Below are 21,021 nucleotides of genomic sequence, written 5' to 3'. Positions count from 1 at the left end.
GTTTTCATAACTCTTGTGTGTGTGTGTGTGTGTGTGTGTGTGTGTGTGTGTGTGTGACTGGGGATCGAACTCAGGTCCTTGTGCTTGCGAGGCAGGCCACTGAACCGCTGAGCTAAATCCCCGGTCCTCTATAACTCTTAATGACTAGAGGATATTACAGTGACAGAGCTTGCCACATACACTGCTTGAATTAGCATTTCTATGCTTCAGTGTCACTTTGCAGTTTTGCACTAGTGTGTTTGTAGAAAGCATTTTTAAGTTGGAGTTTCTATGTCAAAAGTAGGCTTACTGTTGAATTTAATACCTGTGATTCAATTGAACCCCTAAGAAATTTCTCTTAGTAAGAACTTGCATATGTCTACTTAGCCACTAAGGACAAACCCAGAAAATACTTGAAATACAATAGATTACAGTGAAATCTTACAGTTATTTAATCTGTATCACTATAATCATGAGTGAGCTTGATTATATTTTTTTCTGTTTATTGGCTCCTTGAATTCCTTTTGCTGTGAACTAACTGTATCTGCATTACTTTTGGTTACTGATATCTGTTCAATTGACAATTCTGTGTATGATACTTGGTCTTAAAATGTTAAATATATATACATGTGTATGTTTACACATACAACACACACATATATAATGTGTGTGTGTATATATATATATATATATATATATGTAGTATTTCTCACTGTATAGAACACATTTTTATATTATTCAATTTGGTTCTTTTTCCTTATATCTTTTGTGTTGCATGTTCTACTTAGCAAGACCTTCCATTTTCCAAGATTATATTATTAGAAATAACTTATGTTTTCTTCTTGTAATTTTATGTTTTACTTTTATAGTGTTACTATTTGGAACCTCTGCTCATTTGAGCTATAGAGAAGTCCCATCACTAGTAACATACTTTAAAAAAAAAGTGTGCAGCTGGACGGCTCATCAAGTATTAAATCTGGAAACAGGAATTTGCAGACATTAGAGATAATAATCAGGGTAAAGATCAGCTTGTATAATGTTCTCCAGTTCCAGATATAGAAACATAAGTGAATGTAAAGAATGCTGGAGCAGTAAAACATGTTACCTAACAGTGTTGGTACCAAAAGGGTTGTCTCTTCTTCCCATGTTCAAAACATTACCCTTTATTGCATTTATCTTTTGATTCACCATCACTTAATGAACAAAGCTTGATCTAATCATCACGTAATTTTAGTTTCCCCCTTTATTGATAAAGTGGACTTCATGTTTGTACAGGCTTTAATGAAGGAGCAGGGTGAAGGCCTACTACATTACATCTTAGTTGTCAGATTGAACATATTTGCTTCCTGGTCCAGAAACAGAATATTGCCACTCAGCATTATAAAGTCCCTGAATGTGAAACCATGGAGTTATCAATTAATTTATTTAGAGGTTTTTGGGGAGGAAGGTAAAAGTAGAGGAGTCCACTCTTGCCGTCAGCAACATTAGAGTATCCTAAATGAGCAGTGTATTTCCTTCATTGTTCTATGACCTCATTGAGTTACAGAGCCAGCAAAAGGATTCTTCAAGGAGGAGTTGAGATTCAATGGCTTGCAAAATGCAGAAATCAGCTGGGTGTGGTGGCTCACATCTGTAATCCCAGCACTCGAGAGGCTGAGGCAGGAGGATCGGAGTGAGTTCGAGACCAGCCTGGGCTACATAGTGAGTTCCAGGTCAGTCTCAACTACATAATGAGACCCTGTCTCAAAAAAAAGAAAAAAGAAAAAAGCTAAAACAAAACAAAACAAAACGCAGAAATCAGATTTCTATAATGCACACCGTCTGGTCTAATTTTCCTCTCAAGTGCATATGAAGGTAGTATAACCGTTGTTACAAGGTCTGACATGCATGACCAGGTCTGTTACTTGGGGTAATGCAGTTCCTTCACAGGGTAAAGATTCACGCAGTCATCTGTCTGAAATAATTCCCTTGGGATTTTGTATTTAAACTCACAAAGTTACACACAGGTAATTTTTAACAGTGATTAGTGTTTTAAGGAGATCACATCACCTTCCCCGCCAATCTTACTTTCTTACTCCACAGTAGTGTATCAGGCTGTTTAAAAAAATGACAATGGATATAAATAGTAATCTAATTATAGTTAGGAGACATGTACAGCTCTAATTATGACTGCTGTTAAATTTCAAAAGGACTGACATAAGCAATCAACACAACCCATACAAGAATCCATCTTGCTATTATAAAAGCTACCTGCCAATTGTTTGTTACTTGAATGACATGCAACAGTGCACACGTTATCTCCAGAATTAGTGATACCGACAGGTTTGCTATGTTTAATGTATGTAGGCAACATAATGCAAAGGCATTGAGCCTAGGAATTACTCAATTAGGGACTGTCGCATTGCCAATATGTGCATATTTCATCAAGTGGGTTAGCTTCTCGATAATTTTTTTAGCTCAATCTACTATATATTACTAGAATTTCTCTACTGTAAAAATGACCATTCAAGACCCCCCCCACAATCTCTCTGTTAGACATGTGGACAAAAATATAGGTTTATTTTATATTGCGTAACATTTACTAAACATTTGCTATGTATCTGGGTAAAAAGTTTATAATAGTCTCATTTAAGACTCAAATCAATCCTTCAGCATATAAACTATCATGTATATATATGTGATTTTTTTGGTAATTTATGATATGGAACAGACATTACAATTCTTTTGGGATGGAGCAGACACACATCATTTTAAAAATATTTGATAATGTTACCAGGCTGAGGAAAACCTCTTAAACCATATCTCAGCTCGACCTCCATTAGCCTCTCATAGCCAGGCATATTGATCTCACATATGAGGCCTTCAGCTTTACTCTGGATTTCTGAGTCCTGTATAAATGGACAAGGCATGTTTAATTCATCCCAAGCCACACACCTATTGGAGCATCACATTAATCGTGCTGTGAGATCTGGAATTAGATGTCTCAAAGCCAACTCTTCTCTAACTCCCTGCTCCCCGTTTTCCAGGCCTGACCAGTGGGTAGGGCTTTTGCTGCCCTGTAGATAGGATCTCTACTAATGTGGCTGCCTTGGCTGAGGCCCACCTGTCCTTGTTCAGACTCAGTGAGGACTATTTCTGTCTATTTCTGTATTTGTTTTGTTTTAGTACTGGGGATCGAATTTGGGTCCTTGCGCTTGCAAAGCAGGCACCGGAACCACTAAGCTAGATCCCTGGCCCAAATGAAGACTACTTCTCATAACACATTTCTTATATGTTCTGCCCCACAGGCATTTTACCAACTCCTAGGAATCTGCTGTCTTCTCATCTAGAAGTCTTGGCTTAACTGTTAATGATCACACTTTGCAGGATGGTTGATATTCAGAGACAATGAACCAGTGTGGCCACCTCAGTTGCTAAAAGGGCAAAATGCTTCCTCCTGCTAGGTAAACAGCCTCTGATCATAGTTCCTGGCCTCACTGTCAGCATTCCTCACTTCCCTCAGGCAACACTGCTTCCCTTTCAGGATGATGATTAAACGTGCAGACCATCCAGTGGCCATGCTGTGGCCCCTGGCACATCAGGAGACATCTATTAATGTGCTCCCACTGCAGCCACTGGCTGCATGACAAACAGTACCTTTGGCTTCAACCTGTTTGTGTTAATATTAACGCATTATTATTCCTGACTCTTACTGATATTTTATCTTTGACTAAGACAAATGAGTAGCCTTCTGTTTTAGGGTGCAGGGTGGGATTTCTTTGCCAGTTCCTCACTTCTTGTGTTTTTCATGTAGCCATGAGTAATTAGCTTACCCTTTTATAGATCCTGCCCACAAATGATGGTCTGTCATGTTTATATTTAAATACTTTTATGTATTTTATCCTTCAGCTATAGGCAATATTACTTTTTAGCCTGTCTAAATGAGCAAAAAAACATTAAATCAACAAGAAGAAGGAATTAACAGTGGGGATTTGCCAATGATGGTGCCCTTTAACTAGATTGCAGGTCAAGACGGTTGTGTCTGATTCAGTGACATTCAAACACATAATTACAGTAAGATGGCCTCATTCATGCCATTGTGGATAATTTCTTTCTTAAGATAACTGATCCCAAAGGATGGCAGGAATTATTTCCTTATGCATTCTACTGGCATTTGTTTTGTCAGAACATAACAAATTATACATAAATCCTGTTTTATAAATGGTATGCTGTGCTTTAAATACAGCCCAATATGTCATTCTGTCAGAGATTAGTGATAGCAAACTGTTTTGTTGATTGATTCATTATTCTCAATGCCCAATTGAAGAAATTATTACTGAATTTATGATGAAAATTTTTCTTTAAAATGAATTATTTAGTTTACGCTGAAATAGTAATAAAGGCACTTTTATTTTTTGCATGTCAAAAGTGTTCCCAAGTCTCTGACATGTCTTCCTCATCACCCTGATTACTCCCTATAGCATTAATGATGGATTTGATGGCTATATAAATGATGCTTGCTTATAATTAATGTGGAATCTGTGTGACACCATGAGTAGCTTTTGAAATAGTACCTGGCATCTTTCAGGAGACTGCAACCTGGCTTTACCTCACCTCACATTTCTTGTTTTTCATTTCATACCCATTCATCTTTCTTTCTGAAATGTTCAGATGCCCTCACTGAATTAAGAACACATGGTTTGGCAAACACAGTAACTGTGCTTAGGATGTCGAAGACTAAACTGAAAGATTACATCTAACTGGCTTCATTGAATCAGAGACAGAATTCAGCTTACATTACCACTGCATATTTGACATTTGTCTTTTTGGCAACAAATAATTTAGTTTTCTGGTTTTGAGTAATTAGAATAGGTGGTATTTGCTCAGGTCTTGTCTTGCTAACTCCTTTAGGAATTCCCAGTTTTTACTCTTCATGATGAAACCCAATCATCTTCAGTTTATGGTTTCCTATCAAGGTTTTTATCAGGATATCTTCTGAACTCCAAGCTAATTATCATGAATTTGAAAGTCTTGAGTCTTCATGTTTGTAAAATTTTGACATGACTTTTTCTGTCTTTGATCATGGAACACATTGCTTTCAAGTCTGTGTAAGCCACTCTATGAGCTTCTTATGCTATTTTCTGTCCTGTGAGGCCAGATAAGGACAGATATTTGATCTGTGACAAGGGATAGAGTTCCCTTTTATCTTTCTATGGATTAAGCAGTAATCCTCTGATGATGGGGTAAATCCCAATATGGATTGAATGAGTCCCCTTCTTACTGATTTGGTTTCAACTCTGGTAACTAGAGGGAATGTCCAGGGTAGACAACCTTGAAGATCCTCTTTATTATTATTTATTAATTTTCTAGAGTTCACCCACTCACCTTTTTTTCTCCAAAGAAGGGGTTAGAAAAATTTAATCAGAATAAGCAAAAATATATGGACTTCTCAGGCTTTGTCTAATCAGTTTTTTTAATCCAGTTTTAATTCTCTGGGCTTGAAGCCTTACTTCTTTCACTTTATTTTTGGTTATCTGGTCAAGAATTTTGTCACTACAGCTCTTCTCTTGAGTGCTAAGTTAATTGGGTACAGTAATGCATGATTCTTAAGTATTAATCCATTATTAGCCCCTACACACTGAAGCTATTATTAGTCTGAATATACTCTTTCACAATGTTTAAGATTTAGAAAGAAAGTTGGATCACTTAAATTGTTGAGTTTACATGACGAGCAAGAACAAAAACAACAGCCATTTGTTGAAATCTTTTAAAATGAGGAGGAAGGAATGAAGCTTTCACTACTTCTGCATCAACAGAGTTCACTGCAGAATACTTGGCCCTAAGTAAAAATGTTCAGGCATTTGCACAATAACCTGAAAAGAAGCAACTCGACAGTCCAAAGCCCAGCTGAGCATCCTGTTGTGATAGAAACCTCCAGTTGGAGCAAAATATAATTGAATTTGTACAAGAGCCAATTTTTATATTTTTTTAGATATTTATGACATTTCTGGCCTTATGTAAAAAGTCTTATGTGTGAGTTTCTTGTACTTAATGGTGCTTTAAAGCATACTTCTGACACAGTCCTTAGGAAAAGTCTAATGGACAACAAATATCAAAGTCGAATCAGTTGATTTTTTTTTTTTTTGACTTAGGACAGGAGAAAAAGACCTGGATATTTGAAAACTACTGCTGTATTGTTGGAGGAAGTAGACATTAGGTTTGTCTTGTTTAGAATCTAAGTGAAGTTTGTAAATGTATCTATGGTGTAAAATTGTTAATGGCTTTTGTATTCCAACAATTTTATTATTTCTGTGGTTGGTGTGGATAATTTAAAAAACTCATAATTTTTTTTCCTAATGTCATTGCCATCACTCTAAAACTTTTCATAATAGTTATTAACATTTTCATCCCTATTAGTGTTTAACCAGAGTATTTCTCTATATCTGTTATTATATTTATCAAGAGGTAAGACTTTTAGGAGATTTGTAAGGGGTAATTTTTAAAAGCACCAATTGTAGGATGAAAAGTAGCATTGGGCAGAGAAGGTGGTGAGCTGTGACACAGACATACACAGGGTTTGGTCGATCCTTTATGAAGCTCTGGAATTAGGATGCCCTTTCAGAGTTGTGCTGCATTGGGGCAAGAGGCCTTGCCTGTTCATTCTCCACCACCCAGTCATCTAGGCCATGGGCTATGCCAACAAGGAAGTAACTTTGGAGGAGGCTTCCTTTCCCTAGAATCCAGCACTCTGGCATGTTTGGTCCTCAGGTGGAATTGGGCTCCTATTTTACGGACTTACTCTAAAATAATTTCTCCTGCTGAGAAGTAGTCTGCAGGCAGCAGTGGTTGCTATCATTTTTCCCTACCATAGCACAACCACTCCTTCCTGCAGCATGGCTTTGTGACAGACCCCCAGAGCTCTGTGCTGTGGTGCTCAATCTTAGTTACTTTCTTGTTGGTGAGACGCAACACCCAATGCCCCCATTGTAAAGGGGGAAGGTTTATTTTAGCTTGCAGTTTATAGAGATTTCAGTTCACAGTTGGCTGGCTCCAAGGAGGGTGGCATGGGAGAGGGGGATGGTGAAGGAGGTATGCTCATGGCATGGCAGGCAGGAAACTGGGCTGGGGGGACAAAGGGAGGAGAAGGGCTATATACTGTTCCACTCACTCTTCCTAACATCACAGCTAGCTATAAACTCATCAATGGACAAATCCAGGGATGAATATCACACGTCCATAATCAAGTCACCTTCAGGAACCACGTGTACATACAAAAACAACTCTAATGACACTCAGCTGTGTTATTTTTGACAAAGCTATCCCTTTGCTGGAGGAGGGATAGCCTCTTTAATAAATGATACCGGAAAAACTAGCTATCCACACGTACAAGGTTGATCCTAGACCCATATCTGTAACCACGCACTAAATACCATCAAAGTGGATCAAAGATCTAAACATTAGAATAAAAACACTCTGCTGGAGGACAAAATATTAAAACTCTTGAAGACATATGTATAGGCAAATATTTTCAAACAAAACCCCAATTGCAAGAAAAATAATACCAAGAATCAACAAATGAGATCACATTGAATTAAAAAGCTTGTGCACAGCAAAACAAACCACTAACATAGTGAAAAGACAACTTACTGAATGGGAAAAAGATTTGGATAACTACTCAGACAAAGGACTAATATCTAGAATATATAAAGAACTCAAAAAAGTTCAGCCTCCTTAAGTTTAAAGACCTAATTAAATACTGGCATCTGAAATGAACAGACACTTCTCAGAAGAAGACATACAAATGGCCAATAAATACATTAAAAAGTTCAACATTGTTGGCTATTTGAGAAGTGAAAATTAAAACAACACCAAGATTCCATCTCACTCCAGAAAGAATAGTTGTCATCAAGAAATCAACCAATAACAAATGCTGGTGAGGCTGAAAGGAGGAAGAAATCCTCCTCCATTGCTGGTGGGACTGTAAACTGATACATTCACTACGGAAATCAATATGGATATCCCTAAAAAAAAAACCCTGAAAATAGAAATTCCTTTTGGCCCATCTATTCCTTATCTAAGTATCCTCCCAAAAGAGTTAAAAATATCATACCACAATGATACATGCTTACCCATGTTTGTAGCAGTGCAGTTCATAATAGCTGAATCTTGGAGACAGCCTATATGTTGATCAAAAAAAGAATGGATTAAAAAATATAATATAATATAATATAATTTATTTATTTATTTATATTTTTTGTACTGGGGATTGAACTCTGGTCCTTGTGCCTACAAGGCAGGCAACAAAACCACTGAGCTAAATCCCCAACCCCATAAAAAATATAATATTTATACACAATGGGTTATTATTCTGTCATAAAAAGGATAAATTTGAGTCTCATACACACACACAGAGTTTGAAATAAAAGATAATAGGATAAAAGAGAAAGAAAATTATAATCCAGTGCAGATAATGTATCTAAAAATGTACCTCAACTTCATACAACTGTCTTACATGTTTTATATGTTCTTTGGCCTATTAGTCTGATTTTCTATCTGTACATATGATAATTAACTTTATAAGGTTTTACAAAGTAAATAAATGGATCTGATATTGGAAAAATAAAAGAGGGGGTGGAAGGAGATGTGAAAAAAGCAAATTGAAATATATTATGCACATGTACCATTCCCTTACAGTGAATGTAAACATTGTGTACTGCACACAAGTACTAATTAAATTTCAAAAGGGAGCCCCAGGCATGAGAGCATGAGGCTTTGTGGGGAAAACCTAGAATAAACCATAGCAAGCTAGATTTACAGTGGAAGAATTCAAAAGAGCCTCTGGCAGTGGAGGTTGGATGGATCCAGTAGAAGGCTCAAGGCCTGGAGCTCACTGCAGGATCCTGTGCAAGTCAGTATCACAGAGCAAAAGAGTGCACTGTGTGCCACAAGACTGTGCTGAAGCCCAGAGACAGATGTCTAACGGTGATAGTAAAGACTGGAGTTCTTCTGGACAAGCAAAAGGAAGACTTTTTTCTTTCCCTTTTCATTCCATCCAGGCTGTAAACCTGTTTCTTGGGTCTTCCCTCCTTCGTAAATGTATCATCTGCATCCAGAACCGTGCTAAACCAATATGCTGTGCATTTCTTACTCAAATTGACATCCCAGTTAACTCTCACACCCTTGGACTGTGACTCTCCATCGCCTCCGTGGAGACTGGCCATCACAGATCCACCCAGTTCAAAAAATCTGTCTGTGGGTTATCTGACCCCATCACACACTCGAACTTCCGGCTGCTCCTCCTGCAGCCATAGCTGCTAATAGCCATCAGCCTTCCGTAACTCTCAGTGTGTTGGAATAAAATTCTCACCTCTAGAACAGGATATTTCCAGACCCTGAAGACGCCTAATAGGCAGTAGCCGTCCTTTGTCATAGTGGGAAGTCCAAGTTGCAGGAGTTTACCCTTCATCTTACTCCAGATCACTAGGTGTCTGGAGCTTCACGGATAAGGTGGAGTCTGAAATCTTCATCATGGCTTTGGGCACTCCAGGTTTTCATGTGGAAGGAACAAACTGTTCAAATTATATTCCAGGAAATTGCTTTGGGAGGAATTAGGTTCTTTTCTTGGACATGTGGATGGTATTATCATGAAGAGTGAGTGGCAAGGAATAAGCAAAAATTGGGGGAGGAGGAATTATTGTGAACCAAGAAGTCTCGCAGATGGCCAGATTCTTTTCTGAGCTTTGTAATAAAGATTTTATAGTCTCTTGAGGATATGGCAGTGGCTATCAGCATTATTTTGATATTCTTGGTTTCTTGGACACTTGGGTGAACTAAGCTCATTATGTTTAACCAAATCTTTACTAAATTTCTACCTTGTACTGGGCTCTGCTCTAGTTTCTGAGCATATTTCAGTGAACAAAATGCAAAATTCTTGTCCTCAACTTGCTCCTTTCTTAGGAGGGATAGGAAACATAACTGTCTGTCTGTCTGTGTGAAAGAGGTTTACATCTACAGAGTGGGGAGATAAACTACACAAATACTTGATGCAGGCAGGAAGTACACAAAGAGTCATCACTGATTGCCTCAATCTTCTTTATGATCTTTTGGCTGCCTTATTTCTCCACCAGATGCTGAATTAGAGCCTACTGTTCCTGCATTCTCCCTCACTGCAGAGGCAACTTTACACACACTCACTTTGAGCACTTACTGAAGGTGTTTCCTGCAAAAAAGTGCTTCCTATTCCTCTGTCTGTATCTATAATTTGCTCAAAATTTCATAGCCAGCTGAATTTTAGCCTGTGTTTCCAGTCATAGGCATATATTCCTTTCTGAACATGTAACATATAATTTTCATCACTAGAACTAAGCCTAACACAAAGTGTTTGCTCACTAAATATTTGATGTTACATTAATAGCACTTGTTAGTGCATTATAAAATACTCTAGAAATATTGATTTTTTTTTTCTTTTTGAGGTAGAGTCTCATGATATGCGTTAGTTTGGCCTTGATGCGGCTCTGTATCCCAGGTTGGCCTATAACTCTGACCTCCTCCCTCATCTTTCCAAATATCAGGCTTATAGGCATGTATATGAATTACAATAACCAATAATAATTTCACTTTTTTTGTTCCAAATTCATCCACGGAAAAATTATTTTTTGGCCAGATATTGTCCATAGATGTGGGGTTTTTCAAGCCCAGATATAATCCTGTTGTTCTCCTTGACAAATATTTATTGAAAGGATTTAAACATTTTTAAATTAAAAGGAAAATTGATATATCTGCAGGTGTCACTATTAAGGCATGCTTAGAATTTACATGACACTGAGTTTACATTTGAGAATGGACTTGGTTCTAAATATTCACGATAATTACCTATTTGCTGCTATTACAACTTACCACACACTTGTTATCTTACAGTCCTGTAGTTCAGAAATCTGAAATGGATCCCTATGTGCTAAAATTGGAGTGTCATGTCAGCAGGGCTTTCTGGGCACTGTAAAGAAGAATCAGATTTTCTGTTGTTGTTGTTATTTTTTTTTTAACTTTTATAGCTTCTAGAATCTGCCCACATTCCCTTGTTTATGGCCCCTTTTCTTGTTCCGACACTTTCTACAGTATTTATGGGACTTTGCTTATGTTGGGCCACTTAGATAACCCAGGATAATTTCTTCATCTTCAAGTCAGATGATTGGCAGTCTTAATTCCGTGGCAACCTTCCTCTGCCTTTGCCAGGTAATGGACTACATGAATTCAGACATAAGACGAGACATTTTGGGGGGGCTATTGTCATGCCCACCATGTACCCTTATACAAGTGAGGATCAGCTGTCATTCCCCTTGAGGGGGCCAGGCTGCCACAGGGTTGGGGTTGTGTTTGTTATATTTGATGCTTCTGCACTCAGAGGTTGGGGGTGCAGGTTAAAATGTCACCACCACCCAGCATTCACTCACAAGAATCATGAGCTAAATATCCTAGACACATAAACATTCCTTATCTGACCTTGCATATCTCATTCAGGGAAACCTACATTTTATTTTCCTTCAAAGAAGGCTTATTGGCATTTTGTTCTGATAGAAGAACTTAACAGTATTAGTCAGAAGAAAACCTTGAGGAAATTATTTTAAAGCAAGGAAATGATAAACTTGGCACAAGGCTGGTTGTATTTTGGCGTATTTGCTTGAAATAACGCTTTCTCTTACATCAGAAATAGTGGCAAATGTGTTCAGTTGAGCAGAGCTGGGTGTTTATTTGTAATTAGGAATGCTACCATCTTACTAGGCATGGAACCACACACGAGACTTGTGTCATCTGCCAAATCTATAATGCATACAGTACAGGCTGTAGATGTTCGTGCTGGCAGATGAGACCATGAGCCACATGTCCCTGAAGAGTGAAATAAAGGAAACTTCATGGAAAGTCTGAGGTAAAGAGGACATATAGGGCAGGAAAACCAACTTCATAAAAGAGATATTACAAGGTGGATAATTGTTGGTATTTTTTAATTAAATGAAATTACTCTCCAGAGACAAGAATAGTTGGAAGGTTCCTCTAATGAAAGAGAAATTGAATGTTTAATGCGCACATCGAGATGAAAATCTAAATGTGCTCTATACAGAATTCGCTAGAATCTGTTCAAAAATTAATGCCATATTAATTATTAAAATGAAAATTATGTTTAAAATAGTTTGGAAGTTCTGTGGCCAGTTTATCTAAGCATGATTGAATTTATACAGTTCTTTCTCACTAGCTATAAATGTTAGAAATAGAAAAGCTTTTATCAGTATTTTTTATCATGCCAGAGAATATAAAGTTATATTCACATATAAAATTTGCACTGTAAGTTTATTTCCTTTGGCTTTTTTCCTTACAGACATTTCTCTTCATTGTTTCTTTCCAAAATCCCATTTACAAGACCATTTTTTCAATCCACACTTAAATGTTAATGGTACAGAATAACTATTATTATATAAGGCATTATTCATTAAATGTTTATAGAATATTGATAAAGTTTTGATCATTGAATTCTTTTTCACATTGTATTTGCATTTAGTACTTATATTGCAGTTATAGGTTTGGAAAACATTTTATCATTTTCTAGGCTATTGACCTTCATTTCACTTTGTAAACAATTAATTTGAAAGAAAGTGGCATGATGGGATTGAAATGTAGATAAAATTTGTAAAGAAACCATCTGTAGCTTAACTCATCTATTTGACATATTTGTTTTTACCAGGTTGAACACAGTCTGACCCATTCTCCATGCCCCTGGCAGCAGCTGTAGATTTCATAAATCTGATTGTGATCTTAACACATTGTTCTTGTTTCTGACAGAAATTACAGCTGTAATATTTTCAAGACCACATTTTTCTCCCTGTGCTATTGGATCTAGTCCTCTGGAGTTGGAGACACCATGCTCACCACCTGAGTTTTGTTCCTCAAAGACAGGCCCATAAAACTGCAGGGCTGAAGAAAGCACCAGAGACGGGAGACTTGTGGAGGATCCCTGATACTCACCTTCCTCCAACCTGTGACCCGTGCTGGGGTAGGAAGTCACACCTGTAACATGCCTTGGCCCAGTAGAGGAGGTGCTTTCTCTCCGCCTGGGTTTTGCTGGGCACATCTATACCTTGGAGTTCAGGTGCATATTTTTTCCTTCTACTAGAAGGGAGCCTTGGCCAGACCTCATGTCTTACATTTGTAATCCTAGTCTTGGGAGGCCAAGGCAGGAGAATTGAAGTTCTGAGCTGAGATAGATAGGGAAACTTAGCAGTGTAGGAATACTGTCTCTAAAATTTTAAATACATTACAGTAAAGGAAATACACAATTTGAGACTGTTTAAATCTGTCATTGTGACATTCCAATAATTCCCATTTTACACGCATAATTAGATCTTTAAAATTGTGGCCATTTCCCAATGACATCAACCTATATTATAATGATCTCAAGAGAGAACCTGTCTCCTTCATATGAATTTTTGCCCCAAGCTAAAAATCTCTAATATCCTACACTCAATTACTCTCATTAAAAGTTCTGATGACTCCATACTATTGAAAGTAACCAGAAGCACAGAGGTGAAGAGAATGGAAATAACCTCAACAAATATAACCACAACTTGCACTCTGTTTAAACATTTAGAAGTCAAGAGAGAAGTCAAATGGAGATTTGAGCTCATGGTACAGTTCTGATTGTATTAAGGCTAGCACTATAATGATCTCTTAAAGTCTCTCTGTAATGTTACTGTACTGATGGTGAATGTAAGTGGTTATTAAAGCCCTTATTTTGGCTTTTCAGTGGGGAGTTACTTTATAATCTCCGAATATTAAAGGTGATCCCACAGAATTCAAAGAGCATAGGCAATACAGTAGGGACCAGTTTTAAAGTTTGCAGTACTAAGACAACAATGATCAACACTTTGCAGCATGGTGAAAAAGTTAAAATTCTTGGCAAGATATTAAAGCATTCTTGCCAAGAGTAAGTGTACACTGTATGGAAGGAGATTTGATTCCTACATATGATCAGAATATGCCCATTATATTTGTTCGCAGGAGACACTGAGTTTAAAGTAATTTATATTCCTTGGCAATCAAGTTACTCTGTTATAGGCAATGTCTTTTACTATTCCATCTGGCACTTGCTAACATTATTATTATTTTTTCATTAGGTTTATTGGTACATTTAAAACAAACAATACAAGGGCCGGGGATTTAGCTCAGCGATTCAGTGGCCTTCCTCACAAGCGCAAGGACCCGTTCAATCCCCGGTACCAAAAAATAAAATAAAAAAAATAAGACAAACAATGCAGTTACATTTATCATTGGGATCTTGTACCTTTACATGATATGTCTTGGTTCGTATTTTTTCCCCTTACCCCTGCCCTCCCTTCACCCCCTTCAGCCCTCCCTATTTAAAAAAACTTTGTTTCCATTTTTTAACTTTTTTCACATTTTTCCCCTTATTTACTTCCCCTCCCCTTTCCACTTCTTTAGCCATTTTCTTCCTATTTCACACTATTGATTATACCATTTGAACCTTATTTACACTTTCAGTTTTTCACACCAGAGAAACTATTCGGTTTTTACTCAAGTGTGTCCTATTTATTTCACATAAGAGTATAGCCTCAATGTGCATCCATTTCGCTATAAATGTCTCTAGTTTCTCATTCTTTATGGCTGAGTAGAACACTATGTTATAGCAAAACCACATCTTCTTAATCCAGTCTCCAACTGATAGGCAATTGGGCTATTTTCAAGTTTTAGCTATTACAAACTGTGCCCATATATCACTGTGGTATGATTCTTTTAATTTTGGGGGGAAGATACCCAGAAGAGTGATAGCTAGGTCAAAAGGGACTCCTAGTTCTTTGAGGTATCTCCATATTGATTTCCACAGTGGTTACAGCAGTCTGCACTCTCACCAACGATGGAGATGAGTTCCTTTCTCCTCACAGCCCCACCAGCATTTGTTATTGGTTGATTTCTTGATAGCAGCCATTCTTTCTGGGGTGAGGTGGAACTGCAATGTTGTTTTCATCTGCATCTCTCAAATGACCAGTGATGTTGAACATTTTCTCATATATTTATTTGCTGCTATTACTTGTTTGTCTGAGAAATAGCTGTTCATTTCAGATGCTCACTTTTGAATTGGGTCTTTGTATTTGGGATTTCTGATTTTTTGAGTTTTTTATATATTCTAGAGAGTAGTCCTTTGTCTGAGTAGCTTGTAGAAACTTTTTCCCACATTGTAGGTTGACTTCTAGCTGTGTTGCTGGTTTCTCTTGAACTGCAAAAACTTTTAATACAATGAAATCATAGTTGTTGATTCTTTGTGCAATTTCTCATGCTGCTAAGGATTTGTTCATAAAGTCTTATGCAAATGTCTTCGAGAGTTCTACCTAATTTTCTTTCCAGTAAGGATTAATTTCTTGCCTTGTATGGTATTTTCTCTGTTGGCTGTTATGGAGTTGTGGATATTGTTTAGAAGTGTTTGGTATGCCAGTTTGGTGTGCATGAAATTTCTCAGGTTTTCTTTGTCATGGAAGTATCTTATTTCCCTATCAATTTTGAAAGTTGGTTTTGCAAGATACATCAGTCTAGGTTGGAGATTGTTTTCTTTTAGGACTTGAAATACCTCACTCCAGGCTCTCCTTGACTTGTGGGTTTGTGTTGAAAAATCTGTTATGATTCTGATGGGCTTTCCTTTGCATGATTTATTTCTCTTTTCTAACTGCTTGCAGTATTTTGTTCTTCTGTTGGGTTTCCAGGATCTTGATTATTACATGTCTATGTGTAGATTTTTTTTTTAATCGTGGCTAGTTGGAGTCCTATTGTGCCTCACTTATCTGTAGGTCAATTTCTTCCCCTCTGTTTCAGAAGTTTTCTGTCATTAATTCTGTACACAGTTTTTTTAATGTCATTTGTACTTTCTCCTGCTACTTCATGGATTCTTATTAGTCTTATATTATTCTTCTTTGCATCATTTCAGAGATGTTGGATTGATTTTTCATGATCCCTTACTGTTTTTAAGAGATCTCTCTTTTCATAGTCACTGACCAGAGTCCTAACTTCTATATCTGAAATTCTATCTTCACATTCATTCATCCTACTACTAATGCTTTCTATAGAGTGTTTAATCTCCTGGATATCTGTTTGAATCTGTTTCATGGATTCCATTTCTTTCCTATGCTGGGCTTTCACCATCCTGAACTCATCTATTTTTTTTAATCTGTTTCTGTTTTAGAGTTTCTAACCATGTCTTTCATTCTTCTCACCATCTCTTTGGTTATCTGGAAAATTATTTATGTTTTAAATTTTTCTAGAACCTCATTTATCTGTTTTTTTACTTCCTGTACTATCAGTTCAGGGTGTCCAGATGGTTGACTATCAGAATTTTCCACCTCATTTCCCCCAGAGTTTACCTTTGTTGAGGTGGATGTCTGTGTTTGTGCCTTGTTTAAATGTCTTCTCATTTCTATTTTTGTTGTTGGTACTATCCTTGGTTTAATTCCTGGGTTAATACTTCGATCTTCCAGATGTAGCCGATCTTTAGGTTTTGAGTCTCTAATGACTCTGAGGCAATCTCATTTTCATTATACCAGGAAGGACAACTGATTAGATCAATCACAACACTTAGTCCAAGTGATAAATCAGCAACACAATAGCATCAAGCACAGCTTAGAAGATAATTTGTAGTAGCTTATTAATGTATTACCTTTAACTTTGTGAATTAAATCAAAATGGAAGAACATCCCAAAATATGTTTATAGCAAATAAACTCTTCAATATAGCAAGTTTACCTTCCAGGATGTGGATTTAGAAGGAGTTGGGGAGGGAGGGATAGATAGATAGGATAGAGAAAGTTTAGAAGTGAGGTCAGAGGACCCAGGAAGATCACACAAACTCCAGAAAGCTGTTTAAGAGAAGAGGAGAAGGCAGAACAAAATATACACAAGAACAGAGCAAACTAATAGAAATAGGGAGGCTAGAGACTGTCATCATTTTCTTTTAAAACTAATGGTAATTGAGTGAAGGAAAAAGAAAAGAAAAGGAAAAGAAAGAAAATAAATTTGAATTAGGATAAGAACAGTAGCAAAAAGGGAGAGGAATGAAGATCAAGGTGGGAGAGAGAGTGAGAGAGAGAAAACAAAAAAGATAAGAAAAAGAAGATAAAAAGGAAAATATTTGAGAAAAGAAAAAGAGATAAAAAATTTTAAAAGATTAAACATAAGAGAACAATATTCATTTGAAAATAAAAATACAAATAGAAATAGAGGGCCTCCTTCAGAGTGTGCCTCTGTTAGACAGCATGGGCAAAGTGTGCAGAGCTAAGTTAATTAGTCTCAACAAGACAGCAGCTGTCCCCTGAGGTTCATGCTGATTTCTGTCTGCAAGGTCCAAGTTGAGATCTCTGACCACCTGCTAGGTTGAATTCTGCAAGGTTCTACTGCAGGTTCCAGCTGTCTTTCCCATGAAGTTAGACCAGGTTCTGGTGTGAGGTGCTAGTCCCTCTGATTTACCAACTATGATGGTGTGGTGTGGTGTGCCTTTATCACAGATTTTCTTCACTTTTCTGTGGGCTTCAATTTTCATGTAGGACCCTCGGAAAGGATCTCTTTCTCTTTTTCAAGGGGTGGGGAGTGGGAGAGAGGGGGCACAAACACTACTGTGTTGGTGCCTGCTCGTACTCCTCTGGCTGAAGGGGTGCTGGGATCAGAGGGTTGCAAGCTCCTGCCAGTCTCTCTGGCATGCTGGCCTGAAGGTGGGGTGTTAACACTATTTTTGAAGAACCTAGAAATGAAGGTAGGTCACTCTGTTTATCAGAACAGAGACAAATAAAAGCAATTTTCAGGAAAAATTACCAACTTGGTCCATCAGTATTTTCCATATCTAAAGTTTCCTTCAAGATTAAACATAACTTTTCCTCTCATGATAGTTTTGCAACTAAAAGAGATTAAAGAAAAAAGAAAGTTCTCACCCTACCCCTTAAACTGTCATTCATACTGGTAAAAGAGCCAGTCTTGTTAGCAGCTAAATATTGCACTGCCTTTCATTCTCTGTAGTGTGGGTCCCACAAAAGAGACATACTCATGGTGTGACAAATGGCGACACTGCCAGCTCAAGAGTGAAGACTCATTTGATGGAGGGATGAGGTCACATCAGCACTGGTCACTTGTCCAGTCACAAAAGTCTGATTTCCGTAAGTCACAATTCATCACTCCACACTACATGAAGTTGTGTTGTCTGCATCTGTCATGCTCCTCTCTTGGGATTCATCTGTTCCCATGATCTGTTTCCTTCCGGTTATAGGTTTCTCATCATCTGGGAGATAGCACTTGTCAATTACCTCTTTAATATGATTATTGGCTCCTTTAGGATCTAAATCCATAGACCAAGAGAAATTCATCAGGGTGAGGTGCATTGATCTAACTTCTTGTAAATCTTTCCTTTTAAGAAGAAAATAAGAGATTCTTTGGGAACAATCTGTTTCAGTTCTTCCAGTTTTTGTGAACCAGACTTATATTTTTCATTTGCAAATAAAACCAGGGCTCTGTGAAATTTGCATAGTGGGTTCTTGGAATCAATAATAACATCTTTGTTTAAGTGTTTAGTGTATCCAATGTCTTCTAAGATTTTTTCAGTGGATACTGAACTACTACAATGTGGCAAAGTTAAACTGAACTTTGAGGATGGCTATCAAGTGCTTTCTGAAAATGCATTTCTGCAAGACTAGATTTTTCTTGCTTGTAATAAATAATTCTTAAAGCATACCATGCATTATAATGTCTAGGATTTACTCTGATAGCATTTCAAAAACAATCTAATGCTTTGTGTAGTTCTTCAGTTAACACAAACTCATGCCCTAATAGAGTACAGGCATAAGCATAATTTGATTCAACCTGGATAGCTCTCTGGAAGAATTTAATTGCAATATCGTGTTCCCATTGCAGAATGAAACAGTTCCTTGCAGCACACCAGGCCTCTGGTGAATTTTTAACCATGTCTGTTAAGTCTTTTGAAAGAACTGATAGAGCAACATCTTTTTGAAGATGCCAAAGTGTTGTAGAGTAGATCTCCAAGCCTTCAACACTGTAATTCTCAATTCTAACTTCTGAGAATATTCTTTCAGCTTGCATGCATTCTGAAAGTTCAAAATAGCTTCTTCCAATTTGACAAAATACCCAACCAATATTGTAGTGGTGAGAAGGTAGGTGGCTCAAAGTATTTATAGCTTCTTTGCAATTGTATGAGCACAAAGCTAAATAACCTTTGCCCATTTCATGAAAGTTCATCAAACTGCTGCTACTGCTATTTTGTAGATTAAAAGCCTGGATCTGAGGTGTGATTGTGTATATTTTTCCCTTCTCAAATGATGGAAGAGACAAATTTTGTAATTTCTAGGCTATCATTTATGTTAGGTTGAGTTATTCCTCCTTTGGTAATTTTACTTTTTGTTTTTCTGTTTGGGCTTTTAGGTGGAAACTTCATTTTTAACTTTTGCTATTCTCCTTAGTCATAGAGCTGTCACTGGTAAAAGGTCATGGACTTCCTCATGGCAGTGCACTTGGGGGTGATGTAATAGTGGGACGCAATACCTGAGGTGTTGTACTTGTTTGTGGACCAGAACTTCGTGCTTGTGCAACAAGATTTGGAGTGACCTTGTGACTATTTCCACTTTGTGAAAAGTCAGACTTTGTTGTAGTTTGGCCGATTCTGGCAACAGACTTCTTTGCAGGGGCTCCGGTAGATGGCACTTCAATTACAGACAGTTTATTAGTGTAGCTTTGTAAATAGGATCCATCTCCAGGACTTGGGGTTTCTAATAGCAAATTCCCAAAACTTGGGGTTAATGGGCTAAGGGGAGCTGGTCCTCCTAATAAACTTTGACCAGTTTTTGGTTTATTTTGAACCTGTTTTGATAATACAGAAGTTCCTATTCCAAGAGGGACTGTATCTGGTGAAATTACAGCTGAATCAATATAAGACACTGAGGAATCTGTACTCAAAGAATATTTTGAATTGGAAGATTCTAAGTTCAGTCTGTTTAATTCAACTATGTCCTGGGGTATTTCTTTAAGAATGGTCTCAGGCTGTCTATGACATAAACTGTGATAGATACTAGTGTTGTACAAGAGTTGGGCAGACAATTGCTTAAGTTCTGTATAGATGTTAATTTAAATGTTTGGTCAGGATCTGGCATTTCATCTATTTCACATAATGATTCATAGGGAGACCAGAGCAAAGGATTTAAACTAAGGCTCTTTTGGTAAAATTCTGATCCTTTGGCAAGCCGGTCTGTCTTGCAATATACATGTCCCAACAATGAAAGACTGAAACAGGCTGAATCACCAAACTCAGTAAGAATATCGTCATGGCTTTTCTGCTTATTAGACACTCCACCGGATGAGATATATCCCCCTTCTGGAAGCATGCTGAGGTCAACATAACATTTTGCAAGCAGGCATTTACATTGTAGTATAGTACAACTATGATCTTTCAAGAGTCTATATGCTTTGTATGCCTCTCCTGAGCAGTAATAACAGGTTGCCAGTAAAAACAACACTTCTTCTGAGTGTACTTGTGTATATAGTCATTCTGCGAAGAAAACTACATCTCGGTAAGCATAGTGGTCTAGTCCTTGCCATATAGAAGCCTGGATGGGTTCCTGCAGCATCATCATCCTTCAGGATCAGGCCCACTTTTGCAGTGCCTCAGGCACCCCCTGCGGTGGCTCCAGCCCCACCAACCCCATCTCGTTTAAACTCACCAGCGATCATTACTAGGGGAAGGGGGAGGCTGAACCAGCAGTGTGTCTTTTCCCATAATTTGAAAAAAAATTTAGACTTCAACTAGGACACTGCTATAAACTATTGACCCCAGAAGATAGCCATAGATTCAAAACCACAAAGAAACTTCCTCTTTTTATGATTGATTTTGTTTTTTTGATTTAAATTTTAATTTTTTGTTCCTTTGGTTTTTTTTCCTCTGATTTTTTTTGCTTTGGTTTTTGATTCTTTGTGTGGGTAAACATTGTTTATGGTGTTTTGGTTTGTTTTGTCTTTGTTTTTT

At 37.4% G+C, this 21,021-nt stretch overlaps 1 pseudogene; it reads right to left on the bottom strand.

Annotated features, from left to right (window-relative positions):
• Positions 1-18,156: 18,156 nt before the first annotated feature.
• LOC104861609 lies at positions 18,157-20,597 on the bottom strand (annotated as a pseudogene).
• Between the last annotated feature and the right edge of the window lie 424 nt (positions 20,598-21,021).

The sequence above is a fragment of the Fukomys damarensis genome, unplaced genomic scaffold (genome assembly GCF_012274545.1).
Source record: "Fukomys damarensis isolate Sample0158 unplaced genomic scaffold, DMR_v1.0_HiC HiC_scaffold_10, whole genome shotgun sequence".
Taxonomy (NCBI): Eukaryota; Metazoa; Chordata; class Mammalia; order Rodentia; family Bathyergidae; genus Fukomys; species Fukomys damarensis.
Note: the sequence above shows the minus strand (reverse complement) of the source record. Positions and strands in the feature narration are given on the sequence as shown.